The sequence below is a fragment of the Anthonomus grandis genome, chromosome 14, assembly GCF_022605725.1.
Source record: "Anthonomus grandis grandis chromosome 14, icAntGran1.3, whole genome shotgun sequence".
Taxonomy (NCBI): domain Eukaryota; kingdom Metazoa; phylum Arthropoda; class Insecta; order Coleoptera; family Curculionidae; genus Anthonomus; species Anthonomus grandis.
In genome coordinates this window covers 20,937,343-20,954,130 of record NC_065559.1, presented here as the reverse complement: position 1 = coordinate 20,954,130, position 16,788 = coordinate 20,937,343, and the positions used below count along the sequence as shown (strand labels likewise).

The 16,788-nt window shown below is 32.1% G+C and overlaps 1 protein-coding gene across 3 annotated transcripts in view; it reads right to left on the bottom strand.

Moving 5' to 3' along the window:
* Positions 1 to 16,788, bottom strand: part of LOC126744737 (oxytocin receptor-like) — a 504,438-nt gene that overhangs the window by 46,644 nt on the left and 441,006 nt on the right. The gene's annotated exons all lie outside the window — the stretch shown is intronic.

Sequence of the window (16,788 nt, the reverse complement as noted above, 5' to 3'; positions counted from 1 at the left end):
ATGACTACGTTACGGTTTTAAAACGATTAAAGCTGTTATCAGCTTTAAAAGAATAATAAATTTGCGTATCATCCGCAAAGCCCTGAATACTGCAATATGTAACAACCTTATACTGTCTGCTATGTACATTAGAAATAAGATAGGACGCAAGATAAATCCTTGTGGTACCCCAGAACTTACATAAGAGCGGTTTGACTGAGCTTAATATTCTAATACCACCAGTTGCTTTCTTTCAGAAAAACACGACCTAAAAAAGTTTAATGAATTATTATCGAATCCATAATAGGTCAACTTTGCTAAAAGCAGGCTGTGATCCAACGTATTGAAAGCTTTAAAAAAGTTAATAATACAAGCGCCGTAGTATAAACCTCTATACAAAGCCTCAATGATTTCTTGAGTAACTTTTAACAAGGCAGATGTGGTGCTGTGCCGCTTTCGGAAACCAGACTGGCCCTGCGGGATTATGTTATTTGTGTTAAAGAAATCATAAATCTGTGGCTGAATAAACTTTTCCAAAACTTTCGAAATTACTGGAATAATGGATACAGGTCTAAAGTCGCAATAGTTCTTTGAACTACTGATTTTAGCTAAAGGCATTACAAGAGAAGTCTTCCAAACATCAGCAAAATAACCTCTTTCCAAACGGGAGTTTATAACATGAGTCAAGTGAGGAGCAAGATGATGAATACAATGTTGGAGCATATTCGCTGAGATGCAGTCACTATCACAGGCGGTAGATTTGATATCTAAAACTATTTTTGAAATTTCTGCTAAAGTGGCTAAGCGAAATGAGAACTGGAGATCAGGACTAAATGTATGATTAAGAAAATATTAGACTATCTCTAGGCAGTTATCTGAAGGACTGTAAACTGATGAAAAATAATCATTTATATTGTCAGGATTTTAAAGGTTAATGGGGCATGTGTCTCAAATAATGAACAAACGTTGCTGGACAACTACTCGACTTTCTCACCCAGACCATAAATATGGTAAATATTATCCCAATTTATTTTTTCTAGATTAGCAAGAAAATCATTTCTGTCAAAAAACCTTAAATTGCGGTAAGACTTATATTTTATTCGTTCATTTTCAACCTTAATCCTGACGTCACAAACTATTGCCTGGTGATTGGAAATTAAATCAGCATTCAAAGTATAAGAACGTACGACACTTGTGGATTTCTTAAAATAAATCACATCAATTAAAATTTGTGTGTTAGCTAATATACGAGTAGGCTCATTTATTACCTGGGCAAAATCATATGCAGAAAAGCAATGAAACAAGATATTATCTGAAAAGTGATTCACAATGGAATCACCGAGAATAATAACATTATCATAACTGTTAGACGTCGAAACATATTTTACTAAGCTTGTGATGATTTTATGATTCAAAATCCCGAACAAACGATTTCTTTAAAATATATGGCTAAGCTTGGTGGTATTGCATATTAGCGAGCGTTTACTCCTCTGAAAATATTCAGAGGAGTAAAAACACTTTGGTAATAACCAAAGGCTTTTCTAAAAGTGGAATTATCCCTTCAATTTACACTTATTTACTGACAATGACTTTCTAACGGCGAGCGTTACCGACCCTTATTACCATAAACGGACACCCAATACAACTCCAGTACTTGCTGGCTATGCAACTTTATTACTCCCTGATGACGCAACTCCAAAATTTTCAGATGATAATAGAGAACGTATCCTGGAACCCTCTTGCTCCTATAAGACTCCTAAAGGAAAAAGGCCACATCTCCAGGCTCCACCAAGAAAAAAACAAACATCAGAAGTTAAAGCTGCAAACACAAACGTTTTAATAGACACACCGAACATGGAAGATATTAAAAATGAACTGACCTATTTATGTCCGATGAGCTAACTAATGTAAAGGACCAACTAGAAGATGAAAGAGAAGAAGAAAGTTTTATTGCAGGATTACTAAACGTTAATGATTATGTGCTAGTTTAGTTTGTGACAAAATTCGGTAAAATACTACCTTGGAAAAGAAATTGAAAAAAATAAAGACTATTTGATTAATTTCTTGCGGCGGAAGAAACCTGGTTTTAAATTTATTGAGTTTCAAGATACATTTTTGGTATCAGAACAGGATGTCCTAAAGTTGCCACCTCCAAATTTTGTTCAAGCCAGATCTACAAGAAAATTAGCTTTTTCTGTACAGTTTGAGAAATTTGACTGTTACGTATGTTGACTATGTTTAAAAAATAATGAATGATTTTAAAGCAACTCATAGTATTTTACAGTATCAGTTATTACTTGTATCAAGCCTCCCGGATACTGTATGAAATCTCTTCTACTATTAAAGAGTTGAGACACTTGGCAGTTTTTCAAAAATCCTTAGTATCTCGTTTCATGTTCTGATTTTTCATATTTTATCTATTCATAATTATTTGCAAGTTAGTTAGTTATGTAGAATACCATAAAGGCGATTTATGATTTTTTTTTCTTTTTAATTAGAATATTAAGTGTATCAACCCTAACTGGCTGCATATGAAAACATAACTTGGAATCGTCTCTCTGGAAAATCGTAGATTGGCACAAGATGCAAAAATGCTTGATGATATACTTCATTCTATAACGTTATGCCTTAGTTGTTAAAATAGGTTAATTTGTACGCACTTCTACGTAGAATTTGGCTAAAACAATAATTTTTTATTCCAACATATAGAACTAACTATAAAAGACATAGGAGGAGTTTCGAACTAGAAGGTCAAGTCTGCTTCGGGTAAAATATAACCTAAGCCAAAATCTACGCAGCGTCGCTCCGTATACTAGCAAAAGGCTGATAACAACTATTAGTATGCTAGGTAAAAAATCCTTTTAGCTATTTACCTTTAACATAGTATACCAAAAGGAACAATTATTTGCAGCATTCGACAAGACCCAAAAGGAAGTACATATAATATAATTTTAATGGATAATTCACTAAAAGGCCTAAAGCGGTGCTTCAGTACGGTGCTTTTTCGTTAAAGATTCAAGAGCAATTTAAGGAAGGCAAATTTGCAAAAGAATATTTCTGGTAAAATAAAATTATTTTTCGCAAAATAAATTCCGGTTAAAATCTGCCTATATAGCGTGTTATTTTTTCCTAAGAGATAAGTTATGGGAAATAAGACGTAATGTGAAATAAGACGTCCCTTGTTGCTGCTATCAATCACATTTTATTAATACCCAATAATATTACATATATTGTTTAGTTTACTTCCTAATTAATTATTCAGCAAAATACATAATGTCATTGGACTGGTATATTATAATACATGGAATAATACCTAATGCTTACTAAACTATTTAAGGTTAATGCACCCATGGTAACAATACAACATATTATTTAGATTGCACCATTTCCTATAACTAGAATATAATATAATTTGCTTATAAAATATTTTGAAGGTTATTGATCCTTTACACCTCCCTTTCTTAGAGAATGACCTTCACTATGGCCACTTGTGAAGGGCATTATCTAAAGACAAAAGTGTATACCTGTACTCTATATAAACAAAATAAAATTTAAAAAAATATATATATAAAATTGCTTACCCTAATAGCTACCTAGATACCAGTTTATATTTTACAATATTATAATATTATTTAAAATAATTAATGCTATACATGTTAATAATAATTATTATTGTTTAACTATACTGCCTTTCAAAATTATTTTAAAGCTTTTCGCATTTGAACTGTTTCCGCGCACAAATCACTTTTGTAGAAAAATGCCAAAATACCCTGTGTTTGCTTTTATAATTGTTTCACTGTTTTTTCCACTGCTTATGCTCAATAACTTAAATCTTATCTTAAAATTATTACAATGAAATTATATTTTGCATTTGGTTTACATATTTCTTAAGCCTATTTTTATGAATTATCGACTCTTTGCCTTTATTATCCTTTATAACACAATTTGGACCTTGTACAGCTATGATGGTCGAAGGGCCATCATACCAAGGATCTAGTTTATGACGATCTTCATTCGTGATTAGTACTAAATCTCCTGGTTTAAGTAACAATTGAGTTGAATTCAAGTCAACATATGCTTTACGATTACATTTTGCTTTGTCAAGAAATTCCCTAGCTCTCTTATGAACCGCTTGTAATCTGAAACGTATTTTTTTATCATACGCATCTAAATTATATAATGGATCTACCTGACCATTGAGAAATTCTGGAAGGTCCGCTTGTTTAGCAAAAATTAATTCATATGGGGTATAATTATGATATGCGCTTGGTCTTGTATTATAGCAGAATGCAAAATATTTAGTCCATATATAATAATAATAATAATAATAATAATAATAATAATAAATGTCTGTAATGTATCTTTATTCAGCATAAAAATACATGTTTTCTTAACTACTAAATAAGTAATGGCGAGATCTAGCTTAAAGCTACTCTATCTAACCATATTAATAAGCACAAATGCAAAATTTTATAGAACATAATAGCAGAATAAAAATGTAAAATAATAAATATAATACAATCTGCTATGCGCAATAAATCATAGTAGGTACTTCGATGAAGGACCAGAGATGATTACCTATGTCGGTTTTGAAAAATATTATTTTTAGTTTTTTATTTAAAGGTTGTTACAGAGAGAAGAGACTTAACTTCAGGTGGTAGTGCATTATAGATTTTTGGAGCATTGTAACTAAATGAGCCCTGGAATTTTGCAGTTTTATGCCCTGAAATAACAAAATTATGCGCGTTTCGTGTGGTTCTGCCGTGAATTTTGGAGTTTGAAAATAATTTATTAGATAGATAAGCCGGTTGTCCGAAAAGCACAACTTTATGGACTAGTGTAACCATTTGCAGTACAAAGCGTTCATCCAAAGAAAACCACCCTGATCTGACCAACAGGGGAGTGACATGGTCGCATTTACTCATACCAAAACTAAACTTGAGGCACGCGTTTTGAATTTTCTGAAGGCTATTCTTTTCACGTTGATACAAGGCAGGCCAAAACAGAACTTGAGCATAACTAACAGTTGACAAAATTAATGTATCACAAAGATGTAGTTTAATATCAGCTGTCAAAAACTGTTTGTTCATATAGAGTATTTTTAATTTATAAAAACATGCCCTCAAAAATTCGATTAAATTCGACACATGCCCCTCAAACCTGAGATCCGTGTCAAGGACAATCCCCAAATTCTTCTGGTTATTAGAAGGAGGTATCCATCTATGCTGATCTTCACGGTATCTGCAAGGGGCTTGCCAAAGACAAGGAGTTTGGACTTTGCAGCATTCAATACGAGTCTGTGACTCTTACACAAGTCAGATATGGCTAAAAGATCCAAATTAATAGCATTCACAGCTTCTATGGCCTCCATAAAGTTAAATGAACGATAGATCTGTGTGTCATCGGCGTACTGGTGCGATTCACAAACTCGAAGGAATTTATGAAAGTCACATAGATATAACAAAAAGAGTAAGGGGCCAAGAATACTTCCCTGCGGGACACCCTGATCCAACTCCAAATATTCAGATAGAATAGAATTAATTCTTACCCTTTGACGTCTATTTAAAAGATAATTTTTTAGCAGTTTAAGAGCAGAAGTATGTATCGGGTTTCTGGATCTGGATCGTAACAGCATAAGAATAACCCTGATTTGATTTTTGAAAAGGACCAATTGTGTCAATGAAAACAATATCGAAAGCTTTTTGGGGTGTAGGTGTCAATGTTAATGGTTCAATGTGTTTATAACCAGGCTTATTAACTTGACACTTATGACATTTTTTAACATAATGAGCGACATCGCGAGACATATTTTTTCAACGATAAAATGATTTTAACTTCTTTAAGACTCTTTTTTGTCCACGATGACCTCCTAGTAAAGGGTCATTATGAAATCTTTCAATAAGTTTAAGCTGTTCTTCTTTATCGTTTATTTCCTTTGGGGGAGAAAATAGTACAATTTTTAATTTTTCTAATATTTCTTGCCCTTTATATTTAAAATTATTTACGGTGCACCTCGTAAAAATTTTTACACTTATACTTAGTCTCATATTTTTAAAATTGCAGTCATCAGCCATTTTTTCAAGCTTAGATAATAATTACGCTAACGCAAAATCATCATTAATGACAGGCATAGACTTTTTCTTATGGGGATGTGTGAAAACTATTGTATACAAAACTAAATCCACTGACTTGACTACAGGAAGGGTGTTGTCAAGACGTTCGTGGCGAGCATTTTGAACATCTCCTACATTGACATTATTGTTTAGATTTGTATTATGTATAAGTTTTTGAATATGTTGTAACAACTTTCGGCAAATAAATAATTTTCTTTTCTAAATGTTATTTTTTGAATTTTACTTAATATTTCCCAAACAGTCAAAGATAGGTATAGGACATTATACAAAATATGTCTAAAATTATCTGAGGAATCTAAAAATTAATTAACATACAGGGTGTTATATTTAAATTAAGCAAGTTGGTATTGGCCACCGTTATCTGATACTGCCTGTACAAAAAGTTTTTATGAAAAAAAATGCGCAACTATAAAAACCAATCGATGTGTTCGAGCTTTTTTCCAACACGCTCCCGTTTATTTATTAGCTAATTTATTCCATTTGGCTGACACACACTGTATAATAACAAATAAATACGGGTAAGTCACCGTATTAAAATAGTTATATAAATACAACTAAGACAGGATAATGGTAAAATAAACCAAACAGACAAACAGAAAATTGAGCTATGGGCAGAAAAGGTGATCACTGACAACGATCCCAGCATTTAACATTTACCTTAAATTTAGTGTAATCAGTTGACTATTTTTGTGCATCAAGTGCTTTAATTTACACCTAAACAAATGCTAAAAAAATACAATAGTTTTTTGTAAAATTGAATTTTAAAAAGCAAGTTTTCCTTTAGTTATCAACTAATGATAATGTATGTTGTTTTATTATTTTTATACATTTATTAATTTTGATTAAAAAGAATTTCAACGAATTAATCATACTTCTATATTTTTACTATGCTCACAGTCCCTTAGGAAATCCCTTAATTCGAAATCGAATTAAAACGTCAGGTTAGCTGCGTAAGAAGTACCAATGTGATGATGCCAGGCCGTCATAAATATAGGCGCAATATTTTGATTTCGGGCCGGACTGACCAATTTAGCGGCGACAGCGGTGTCTTTAAACGTATAATTTATTATTGGTGATATAGTTAAGGAATTAAGGAAAAAAGACGGAATTAATTATTGTATAGCTTATTGACAGCATGTCAACTGCAAATTTATTGTTCAATATTGGAAATATTAAGTACGTGAAGTTTATTTTAGAATATATCTTAAATTTAAAAAATCCTTTAAATCATCATGACACAACACAGCATGGAACCCGATACTGGGAATAATGGTATAGTCAAAGGATGTTTAAATAGTATCAATATTCTGGCATAGTACACTTTAAAAAAAAAGGATACTAGTGCTTGTAATTCATTTAGTATAATACAGTATTTATAAAATATATTTTTTAGAACCTAAATCAGTTGGTCTATAAACGCCTCATAGAAGTAGTGTCTGTATGTTATGTCCATATTTACCTTACCAAGTAATTAGAGAAATACAAGATGAGGGCTCTCAAAAGGCCTTATTTTACCTAAATTAGTTTAATAAGCAACTTATTAATACTCAACATGCATATCTTTGGGTGCTAAGTTTAATAGGCTGATGCCTTGTCATGTAAGACAGACCTATCATACTATATGAATAATATTATAGTATGATGGGCGATTTTCCACTAGTGCTAACCGATAGCTACGATTTAGTTTTGAACACATAATAAAAAACAAATTATTTAACCGCATTAATCCACTTCGACATCCACATTCCCATAATACAAGCAATTAAAAGTAAAACAAGCATAACTTAAATGGATTCGATGCTAGGTTCTTTTTATTTTATAGGTTAAATCTGCTACAATTGAGGATTATTTTGCTGAATTGTTGAAGTGTTACGGTTATTCAACTTTAAGAGCCATAACATTTTGTCTAAGTGTTTAATAACTATTATTATCCATGTGTAGAAGCCTCTCATTAAATTGTATAACTAATCTGCTTAATCCAAGCATTTATTTATCTAACTATTTAAAATTAAACCCGGATAAGCAATCGCGTCTTAAAAATTCAAAAACTGTACAAAAGTGATACTAAAGTAAGAATTGGCAAAACTTAAGATAGTAGCATCATGAGACAAAGAGACAAAAAATATTAAATAAGGTAATTAAAAAATACTTTTATAGAGATATGAAGTATAAGGAGAGCACATAAATTGTATACTTTAAAATAAAAAACGAATTATAGATCATAAAATATAAGGCAAAATTGCACATTTATGGATTCAGTCAAGAAGAATTAAAAGAGCTATTGACTTAGTAAAAAGTAAAATTGGTTCTTTCGAATTTATCCTCATCGAATTAATGATGTGTAGATTTTTTTTTTTAATTTTTAAAACTTATAATTTAAGCTAGGATTTCAGCTTCTATCCTAAGATCATCCTAATGTTAATTATTTATATTTGTCTGCCTTTGTGTTTCTATTGATTTTTCACTTAAGAAGATCACAATGAATTAATTAATGCATAAACACATACCTAAAAACAAATAATCCAACCATATTAATCTACATCCACAAAAATACAAGCAATTGAAAGTAAAGTAAGCCTGGCATAACTTAAATGGATTCGATGCTTAGTTTCTGTTATGTTATTTCTTTAAAACTGCTACGAATATGGTTCGTCCTTTTGAATGGTTGAAGTACCAGGTTTACCTTACTTTAAGAACCATAACATTTTGTTTATACTTTTAATGACTATTATTAATATCCGTTTGTAAAATCCGCTAATTAAATTATATGATTTAAATTGTGTTAATAATTTTAATGAATAAAACCAGATAAACAATCACGTTCTAAATTTTTTAAACTGTTACGAAAGTAATAATAAAATAACAATTGGCACCACTTAATAAGAAAGCAGAATCACGAGACAAAGAAAAAATAATAATAAAGAAAGCGAATAAAAAAATATGTAATGGCGATATGAAGTATAAAGAGAGAAAATAAATTAGAAATCTCAAAATAAAAGAAAATGTAGAATATAGAAGCCAATATTACACAATAATCTACAAAATTCTACTAAAGAATATCACATTTATGGATTTAGTCAAGAACAGTTTAAAGAACTATGAACTTAGTACAAAAATGAAAAATTCGTTGTTTTTAGTTATTCCTCATGGAATTTACGTTTAAGATAAAATTTTAGTTTTTATCTTAAGATCTGCATGATTATTGTTTTTTTTGTAATTTACCTTATTGACTTTGTAATTAGAAATTTTACGCAAAAACATAATCAATTAAGGTCGAGGTGCTACAGTTATCCTTCTTTAAGAGCCATAACATTTTGTCTACATTTTGAATGACTATTATTAATGTCTATTTGTAGAACCTTTAACTAAGTTATATTGTCTAAATTGTGTTACTAATTTGCTTAATCCAAACATCAGTATTTCAAATTAAGCCCAGATAAGTAATCGAGGGTATATTAAGTAAGCAGCACATCCTGACTTATTAATGAATCCGGGGACCGGCTTATTAAACCGGCCTGGGATAATCGTTATCTAGCATATATCATCCTATAAATCAAGCCTTAAAATATTTATTTATTAAGTCAATATTATCTACAGACAGTTAGAAATAACCCAAAGTGGAGTTTAAATAGGGGTAAGCAAGACTCATTTCTCTTGTATTGGGAATAATAAATACTTTTTCTTTAACAGTTGTAGATCGAAATCTTAAATAAATAATATTCAGAGCCTTTTATTATAATTATTATTATTATCAATATGCTTCCGTATACTCGTGTGGGGTTGTAAGTCCTTCATGGGTCGTCTCCCTAGGTGGCGAATAGGGGAACGCCTCTCAGATATAAGAGCTACCGAGAGAATCAAATACTTAGGGCGAACAAAACTAGAAAGGCAGCATCTGACCTAGAATGGATGGCTGCAAATAGCGTCTGCACCCAGAATATGCGGCTGGAACTTACATTCGCCAACACACAGGGCAATGTTGTAATGCCAACACCTCTAAATAAAATGAAATGTCAAAACTCAAAATAATTCTACTCCAGACGAGTAGAGCGACTAGCTCTAAATCTCACACTGATTCGTCAGTCAGCTCTATGGATTCTGAAGAAGGCAAGGATTCGACAAAACACAGAAATAAGGATAAGTTATTCATGTACGACCTATACGATCAGACGAATACCTGAAAGAACTGGAACATGAATAGGAGATTGTAAGGTGATTGTAACATCATTGGATTAATCAAGACATTTAGGAAAATTTAGGAACCCTAAAATCGATTAAACCAGAAGAATTCTGACAATAATTATCGTGGCGTAGTCAGATTAAGAAAAAAGTCAGAAAAAATCAGATTGATGAACAAAAATATTAAATATCAAAAGTTGCCAAATACCATACTATGTCAAATTGAGTCAGATATATTATATTGGAGCTAAACAAACAATATACCATGTAAATAATCAACATCTACGACTTAACATCAAAGACCCAGAGCTAAAAAAGGAAGACACCGGGTGACCCAGAATACGTTGAAAATTACATTGGGTGAAAGAAATGACAGAGGGGAAACGTTGGTACGCTTTATTAGCTAGGAATTACTGTTTTGTTTCAACACATTCTTTATGAAAAAAGAGGAAATGAATAGGGTATAATATAACATAACACGAAATAGATTTTATTAAATTTTTATTTATCAAATATCGAAAAATTGTGCAGCGATGTAACGGTCTTAAGTACAGTAGGATACAGGAAATGGCCATAGAATATTAAGAGTATATTTCCGCATAAACGTAAAGCGGGAAAGGATCAAACTGACTAAGACAACAAGATTCTCAGCCAATGAGGATGTAGCGGCAAGAAAGTGGGATATCAGAAATAATAAAATATTTCCACCAGTAGAAATCATTGACGATATGGATATAAACTAGCTAAGTAAAACAATTAAATTATCCATTTATACAGCAGCTAAGAAAATATGCTCAAAGGTAGTTAAACGAAAACTTTGAGTGTTTTATGTACTAATACCACCCAACTAATGAGACAGAAAAGAGAGTTTTAAAAGAGAACAGAAGAACACAGAGATATTATCAAAATGGTGAAAATGTTAATTTGTAAGGATGTAAAAACCCATATCACAAAGATCACTAAAGAAACAATTGAGCAAAAGAAAAACATGAGAGTTCTCAAATCAAAACTATCAAAGGAAAAAACCACGCTGAATAGACTGAAAAATAAAGAAGAAGTTATCGTATCGACCCCAAAACACATTAGTTAAATAATTAAAGATTTCTACATCAAGCTATATTAATCAAAAATACCCAAGATCAACAGATACCAAATTAATAACAAGACAATTCGAAAGAATAGGGTCGAAAAAACGTTAAATATCCTGTGAACAAACCATATTAGATCAGAAATGAAAAGGTTAAGGGAAAAGTATTTAAAAAAAAATGCTTACAAAAATTATTAAATAGGTGTTTACAGGAAGCAAAAGTACCAAACGACTAGTATAGATCTGAGGTTGTGAAGCTGTTTAAAAAGAGTGACACTAGTAACATCGAAAACTATCGCCCTATTAGTTTGCTGTCAAATCTTTATGAGATATACATAGAAATTGTATCAAAGCATTGTACAAAATAACTAGACATTCAATAACCTACCGAACAAGCAGGAGTTCGTAGTAGATTCAGTACAATTGACTATTTGCAAATGTTACGCATCATCATAGAAAAAACAACTGAATATAACATACCCAACAATTTGTCATTCATCAAAATATTGTCATTCTTCAATGCTATGAATAATGCTAGAATCAATAGCAATCGAATACAATCTAACATCTAAAATAAACCTAAATAGAGATTTTTTTTCAGTTTCGTGTTTGTGACCCAATATCTTCAATATTGCGGAGGATTGTTGGGTGGGGTCAGAAATAAAACAGAAACCTGTTTAGCTAAATGTCGACGTTTCGACTTATATTAAGTCATCCTCAGGACACTGGTTGGTTCTACATTATAAAAGAATTTTTGGAAAATATAAAACGTAATCATGGAATATAAACCTATGAATACTTGAAGAAACACAAGAATGGGCGAACATCAGCAGACAACTTGCGACTTACAGAAATCACAAGTATTTTCTTTTACAATCTAGAACCAACCACGACGTTCGATGATATTTAGGTAAACAGGTTTCTGTTTTATTTCTGACCCCACCCAACAACCCTCCGCAATGCTAAATAGAGATGTTCGAAAAAGCGACATGATATCACTAAAACTTTTCACTCTGGTACTGGAAGATATAATTAAGTTAATGCATTGGAAACAGAAAGATATAAAAATCGATGAATCGTACCTAAGTCGTTTATGCTTTGCGAACGATATTGTTCTCATCTCTAAAGATCTTAATGATTAAAGAAAAAGATGTAACAATTAAATACAACGTGAAAAAAATAATCACATTCAATTCGTCGACGAATACATATATCTGGAATGAGAAAAGGACAATCAAGTCCGCATTAAGGCGAAGAATGAAAATAACCTGGGCTACCTTTGGAAAACTAATGTACATTCTACAATATTTATATATTCCAATGCATTTAATCTTTAAAAATAGTAACATTGATACCAAGGCAGGGTCAAATTTTCCCCCATATTTTTTTATAGAAAAAGTCTAATTTTTTATCTTTCTTGAAAGTTAGGCTATTCTGTTTATAACTATTTTTATATGGAAAATAAATGAGTTTCGTTAATTGTTATAACTTTATTAAGAAAAACTTTGGTATCCACTTAAATTAAAATAGAAATGCACTTTCTAAAATTAGAAGAAAAATAATATAAAAATCTACAGTTTTTTTTATCCAATGGTGAATTTTAGGGATCCTTACTGCTACCCCAAATAAAAGTAATTTATTTAGATTTCGTATCTAAAAAATGACAAGCATATTTTTGACCTTACTTTTCAATGCAACTTATGTACACCATTTTCGTGCAAGCATAATCTCTTTCTTTTGGTTTTTTGAATATAGACCGATTTTTGATCTTCCTCTCTTTTTTCCTTGTTAGATGTGGATTTGTGGCAGGCATTGGTTCCTGAATTCCGGAAAGTTTAAAAATTACACCACGTACTTTCGCCAAGTTCTCTCGGTAAACATGTTTGCTGAGCTCTACGAGTCAAATGGTTCTTAATAAGTTCTTCATCTAAAGTAGTTAGAAATGGGGCTTTCGGGATTTCGTTGAACTTTATTAAAAATTACGTTAGCATTTACTCCTGCAATCTTCAAAATACCAAACCGTATTACTTGAGGCCATCTACGAGTTCTTTTGCCTGTTTTTGGAAAATGCACATTTCTAATCCAATGTGTCCATCCCCCTTTTGTCTTATTGTAAAAATGAACAATCTCTGGCTTTCCATTAACCATTGTATTGGAAGAATGCATATACGATACTAACAACACCACAAGATTTTTCTTAGGAACGAAAGATACAAGATGTTTGCTTCTTGTAAATTCAAATAGAGCAGAATTAGGTGGCCTGACTTTTAAAGTTCAAATGTAGAAGGGACCTCCTTTTTATTTTTTTTGAGTTTCAATATATGTAATCTTAGTTCTTTTATGAGCTCAGTGGGCAAAAACCAACTATCCTCTGTTATGTTTCTATTTGTATCAGATATGGGTGGAATAATTGTCAAAACATTTAAAGTAGGAATTGATAACTTTTTTGGACTTGCTTGGGGTACCAAACACTAAGTCACATGGTAAATGAAGTTTTCTTCCGAACAAAACCTGTAGTGGTGTTAACCTAGTCGGATCGTGAACTAGGTCTGCAGTCCAGTAGGCCAGCAAAAATTGGCAGTAATATTGACAAGTAGAAATCCCAATCCTTTTGATGTTCATCCATCACTTTGGAATGTTGGATGTTCTTCAATTATCTTGAGTCTCTCCACCATAACATCGGTTTGCGGATTTAAGGCTGTTGTCTATATTTTGTGATTCTTAAAAAGTTCACAAAGTTTCCGAAACAGCTTGGATTCAAAATTCGGTCCTTGATCAGAATTCAGCTGTAAAAGGACCCCAAATCTCTTAAAGACATTGTTCACTAAAACTTCAGCTACTGTCATCGCTTCTTGGTTGGGAAGAACAAAGGCTTCCAGCCATTCAACAAAATAATCAATGGTGACCAGGATGTACTTATTTCCCTTGTTGGTCTCGGGAAATCGACCGGCTATATCGATTGTGATTATTTCGAATGGCAGCCCTATAGTAAACTCCTTTATCCTACCCCTGGATCTTATGCTAAGGTCTTGACTAGCTGCTCATATCGGACATTTTCCTTAACCCAGTAGAACCTGTCTGAGTCTTACCTCTGCGACTCTAAGACCCACTGCGCCCATAGTGCTTTAAATATCCACCCTCTATCCGAAACGTCGCTTCATCTTGGTCTTGGTCTGCCATTTTTCTTCTCCTAAAGAATTTCTGATATATCTCCTGGTCTTTACGTTGGTTTTTTATTATTTCAGCAGTACTTCATTCTTCACTAACCTAAAATTAAAGACTTCTTATATATGCCATACCTTCCCGTTCTTCTACTTTGGTACAATGTTTGCATTGTGGCTGGCAAAGTCTCCTGGAGATAGTGTCTGCATTGTGATGCAGTGTACCTGATCGATGTTAAATGTTAAAGTTGTACTGCTGCTCTAACCATCTTGCGACTTGCATTTCTGGTTGTTTCACCGGCAACAACCATTTTAGGGATGCATGGTCTGTCCTAATCAGAAACTCTTGTCTATATAAGTATTTGTGGTATGGTCCACTGTTCTGACAATAGCTAGCTCTCTTCTCGTGACGCAATAACTTCTTTCTGGCTTTAACAACACTGTTAAAATACTCGATAACTTGTTCCTCGCAATTCTGTACTTGTAATAGCATAGCTCCAATACCAATATTACTTGCATCTGTAGCCAAGATAAACTTTTTTTGTTGTTGTGGGTATCCTAATATGGGACTGGAATATAAAGTAGCTTGTATTGATTTTTGGAATCTTTTCTCTTGTTCGTGCTTCTTTTGGTGCCTTGTTTCCTTCATCTTGTCGCCGCCTCTCGTCCTTTTCTTATTTTTCCTATCGTCGTCGCTCTTTTTCCTCTTATTTTACTTGTTATCGTTGCTTTTCAATTTTATCCATAAATTCAGACATGCATTTATTCATTTGATTCATCTCAGCACTTGCTTTCTCGTATTTATTATGAAAATTAAAAAATTCGTTTCCCTGATCGCCTTAAACTTCTATTATCCTAATACTTTGTGTTGCAAAATGGCCTTTTTTATTCCTTTTCTGACACCAATAGTTACGGATTTCCCGTGGGTTCAATGTGTAATAATAACGTATGTAGAATAGGCACACTTAAACACTACACTTTTATTCACTTCTTCACTTACAATCACTTACTATATCTAATTACTTATTAATTATTAAGCGTACTTAAATCACAACTATATAATTACCATCGAATCAGGTCTCTATATACACCCAACAAGATTCTTCTAATAATTTCAAGAATTTTACCAAAATATTATTTCAGTGCAAATATAAGCGATAAAATTATAATACATAGTCTTGGTACAAATAGAAACGGGTCAAAAAGTCTAGTTTATTATATGTTAACAGGTTTTATTTAATAAACTAGAGACAGTTTATTAAATAAAATATTGCTTATAATGCTTAATATTATAAAATAAAGTCCTTCACTCCATTTTATGCTCTTTCCAGCGAGGTAGAATCTTGAATAAACATAATGATGATGAACATGACTTGCATGTTTTCGTCCCCATAAATAATCTTTAAAGAAATTGACGGTCGAATTAAAAAAAATTCATATAATCGAAGTTTTTCACTTAGCAGCCGGTGGTGCAAAATGTCAAAAGCTTTACTACAATTTAAAAATATTGAAGTGCTGCTACGGTCTGCTTCTTAAATAATGTTATCGAAGATATTAACTAATACCGTCAGTAAAATAATGTATAATTTGTGTATGTTAAACTTTTTCAAACACCCTGGAAATGATTGGCAATAAGCTTATGGAACGCAACTAATAAATACAAGGGGCTAGGGATATCTTAGCTAAAATAAGAACTTTTACAGCCTTCTATTGCCCAAAAAAAATGGATTTTTCATAAAAGTGTTAAAAATATTTGGCAATAAAGGAACTTTCACAGGGTAATAAATTTTAATCATTTATAATGACAACCCATCACAGCCGCAGCATTAAATTGAAGCTCTTTACCGTAAGCGTTTACAACATCTGTTTCAGAAATATCCTACGAAAAAAAAATTAATGGTGGCCGGATTACCCAGATAATATTTTATAGTAATATCGTCGACAGACGGAGCGGTTTTTCCAATTCTTTCTACGAAAGCTTCATTTATTAAATTGGGATTAATGTGCGTCTTGAAAATTTCATGATAGTTTTTTTTTCAATTATAAGCACTTATCTGAGAGAGTTGTCAACATGTCTATGTTGCAATATCTATTTATATATACAAGGTGGCTAAACGAAAATGAAACGGCGGCCATGTCGGGGGATGTAAAGATTACAGAAAGAAAACGTTCGGACACGTCATTTTATATTGCCAGGGGGAAACATTTTCAGAGTATAATCCATCCCCTAGCCAGTGTGAACTAACCT